Source organism: Schistocerca cancellata, chromosome 3 (genome assembly GCF_023864275.1).
Source record: "Schistocerca cancellata isolate TAMUIC-IGC-003103 chromosome 3, iqSchCanc2.1, whole genome shotgun sequence".
In the NCBI taxonomy this organism is placed as follows: Eukaryota; Metazoa; Arthropoda; class Insecta; order Orthoptera; family Acrididae; genus Schistocerca; species Schistocerca cancellata.
The window spans coordinates 130,692,540-130,696,649 of record NC_064628.1 but is presented as its reverse complement, the minus strand read 5'-3'; the positions used below and the strand labels follow the sequence as shown (position 1 = coordinate 130,696,649).

Here is a 4,110-nt window from a genome sequence, read left to right as displayed (position 1 = left end):
TACGGGCAAACTTTCAGGAAACATTCCTCACACACAAAGAAAGAAAATGTGGACATGTATCCGGAAACGGTTACTTTCCATGTTAGAGCTCATTTTATTACTTCTCTTCAAATCACATTAATCATGGAATGGAAACACACGGCAACAGAACGTACCAGCGTGACTTCAAACAATTTGTTACAGGAAATGTTCAAAATGTCCTCCGTTAGCGAGGATACATACATCCACCCTCCGTCGCATGGAATCCCTGATGCGCTGATGCAGCCCTGGAGAATGGCGTATTGTATCACAGCCGTCCACAATACGAGCACGAAGAGTCTCTACATTTGGTACCGGGGTTGCGTAGACAAGAGCTTTCAAATGCCCCCATAAATGAAAGTCAAGAGGGTTGAGGTCAGCAGAGCGTGGAGGCCATGGAATTGGTCCGCCTATACCAATCCATCGGTCACCGAATCTGTTGTTGAGAAGCGTACGAACACTTCGACTGAAATGTGCAGGAGCTCCATCGTGCATGAACCACATGTTGTGTCGTAAAGGCAGATGTTCTAGCAAATGGTTCAAATGGCTCTGAGCACTATGCGACTTAACTTCTGAGGTCATCAGTCGCCTAGAACTTAGAACTAATTAAACCTAACTAACCTAAGGACATCACACACATCCATGCCCGAGGCAGGATTCGAACCTGCGACCGTAGCAGTCACGCGGTTCCAGACTGAAGCGCCTGTAACCGCACGGCCACACCGGCCGGCTATGTTCTAGCAGCACAGGTAGAGTATCCCGTATGAAATCATGATAACGTGCGCCATTGAGCGGAGGCGGAAGAACATGGGGCCCAATCAAGACATCACCAACAATGCCTGCCCAAACGTTCACAGAAAATCTGTGTTGATGACGTGATTGCACAATTGCGTGCGGATTCTCGTCAGCCCACACATGTTGATTGTGAAAATTTACAATTTGATCACGTTGGAATGACGAAGCTAAAATGAGCTCTAACATGGAAATTAAGCGTTTCCGGACACATGTCCACATAACATCTTTTCTTTATTTGTGTGTGAGGAATGTTTCCTGAACGTTCGGCCATACCTTTTTGTAACACCCTGTATAAATTCCACATTCTGGGCAGATGGTACGTTTAAGTACACGCGTTGCATTAGTAGGGAACACTTAACACCCTGCATATCTAGTTTGCTGTTCCAAAAATACGTCTGTCTGGTGATAGCTGAAGAGCGGCTTTGGAGAAAGCAAATTTGTTGTGTACAAAGGGTGTTCAAAAAGTTTTGCACAGTCATTCTAATTTTTTAATTTTTTGCAGTAGGAGAATGAAATTTTTTTCTGAACATACTTGGAACATTTAGCTATAAGTAAATAAATAAAAGTATTTTTATTTATTTACAGGTGAGCCATAACGGACAGTGAAGTAGATGTCAGGTTACGACAACGGTCGGTGATGGAGTTCCTCTTCAAGACCGGCGATGACTCTGCCACATCTATTCATAGGAGGTTGCTCCCTGTTTATGGGAAGGACACGGTGGATCGCACCAGAATTCAGCGGTGGTTGCAGTGGTTTAAAGAAGGTGATTTCTCTCTACTGGACAATCCACGATGTGGTAGACCATCGATGGCATGGAGAGATGTGAATAAGGAGGCCATTGATCAAATCATGCAAAATGACAGTTGTGTGACGACACGACGGCTTGCTGAAATGACTCGTTTGTCATTGGGTAGTGTGGTATCACTGGTACAGTCACTAAAAAGCACTCCGTCGTCAGGCCACGAGTGGCCTACCAGGACCATCCGACCGCCGTGTCATCCTCAGTGGAGGATGCGGATAGGAGGGGCGTGGGGTCAGCACACCGCTCGCCCGGTCGTTTTGATGGTATTCTTGACCGAAGCCGCTACTACTCGGTCGAGTAGCTCCTCAATTGGCATCACGAGGCTGAGTGCACCCCGAAAAATGGCAACAGCGCATGGTGGCCTGGATGGTCACCCATCCCAGTGCCGACCACGCCCGACAGCGCTTAACTTCGGTGATCTCACGGGAACCGATGTATCCACTGTGGCAAGGCCGTTGCCGGTACAGTCACTAGGGTACAGAAAAATCTGTGCACGTTGGGTACCTAGATTACTGGCAAGAGAAACGAAAACTATGAGGAAGACTGTGAGCGAGGGTCACATGAAGACCTTAACTGAAGAGTGGAAACAGTGTTTCGACGGCGTCATTACCCAGGATGAAACATGGTTGTTTTTGTCCAAACATGAGAGCAAAACCCAATCCATGGAGTGTCGTCATCCGGGTTCCCCTTGGAAGAAGAAACCAAGACTTTCACGAACAGCAGGCCGAAAGGTGATGCTCTCCTTCTTCTGGTATCATTGTGGTGCCATTTTCATTGACTTTTTGGAACCTGGCTCCACAATTAACCGGGACCGTTACTGTTTGTCACTGGACAAGCTGCGACGTGCCTTCAAGACCCACAGATCACAGCTTAAGGGTCAGCTCATCAGACTACACCATGACAATGCCAATCCCCATACAGCCCTTATGGTGCAGGAGAAAATCAGGAAAATGGGTTGGAAATTTGTTCCTCATCCTCCTTAGAGTCCGGATTTGGCTCCATCTGATTTTTACCTCTTTGGTCGTCTGAAGGCCCACCTGCGCGGTAAAACATTTGATAGTGAGAAAGACCTCATTTCCTGTGTCAAGCTATGGTGTAAAGGTCAGTCATCAGAATTTTACCAAAGCCCATTTACATCATGGAAAGAACGTTGGGCCAGATGCGTCACAGCTGATGGAGGCTACACTGAGTAGGCTGAATGTATAGCTAAATGTTCCAAGTGTGTTCACAAAAAAATTAATTCTCCTCCCGCAAAAAAATTAAAAATTAGAGACGACTGTGCAAAACTTTTTGAACATCCTTCGTATATTATCGTTCAGTTATTTGTTAATTTCCGGTTTACCAACGTTGATATGATTTAGGTTAACCACTATTTTCTTTTCGCGCACCTACTTTGTTAAATGTGTAGTTTATATGTATGAAATAAACAGAGAACCGTGTGTTACTTTAGAGTACTGTCTGACGATGTGTGCCTAATTCGTACACTGCTACACTAGCTGCTTTGCTTTCTTTGGGGTTTTTCGTCGTATTTTACTAGCTTTGTTGATCTGCATGCATAAAGGTTAGCCTCCTTTTAGAAAGGTTAGCCTCCTTTTAGTGTTGGCACTATTACAATTTTTCTATAATATTTTTGACAGATAAGTACCACATACAATTAAGCTAGTGTATGACGGCTAAAAACTGTGGTGTATTGCTGACGAGAAACACTACTTTGTTCATGTTCACAAAATCTTCCGTCGGTTCTTGGTAGAACAACATTATAATAAATGAAAAGCACCAGTTTGCTTTTGTTACTGACTCAGTAAATGTCTGAAGATGACTTGTAGGCCGAAAACAGGTTAACACAATAAAAGTAATACTGTGCTGTGGACAAAAGCAAACAGGTGCTTTTCTTTTACTACATTGTTCCTTTGATATTTGTAAACGGAGACGTGAAACTCTGAAAGAGTATTTAAAAATTACACAGTAGATGAAAGAGTAGTTTCAGGTTTGTCAGAGATGATTTGAGGCGAAAGGAGGAGATTATACTTTGATAACTTTTTACTTCAATTACTGAGCTTGAAAGGCTAAAAGTATAGAAAACTTTGGCTTGTGGCAAGGTCAAGGGTCAACATCAAGGTTTTCCATCGGCCCTTTCACTTTCTGAGGAAAAAAGATGCGACTTCCATTATAGTTTATCATCTTCCAAAATTAAGGTATTTTTGCCCATAGAAAACGAAACTCTGCTTCTCGCTTTCAATTACCATGGAGCATAGGTACCTTGTATGTCCAGAAAACAGCAAAATGGCACCCAAATAAACATTCAGTACCCTTGTAGTTAAGGACCACGATTGTGATATGGGAAGAATATTCAAAAAGTGGTGTCATTGCCTGTTCTGGGGCAGGATGGAAACATAATTTGTAAAGTCTTATGTACTGTACTGTGAACTGCCGGACTGATTTGCACTGCTACAGTTTAGGAGAAACGATCTTCAAAGCCTGACAGATTCAGAGC

At 43.7% G+C, this 4,110-nt stretch overlaps 1 pseudogene; it reads right to left on the bottom strand.

Annotated features, from left to right (window-relative positions):
• Window positions 1-1,958: 1,958 nt before the first annotated feature.
• LOC126177383 (5S ribosomal RNA) lies at window positions 1,959-2,076 on the bottom strand (annotated as a pseudogene).
• Between the last annotated feature and the right edge of the window lie 2,034 nt (window positions 2,077-4,110).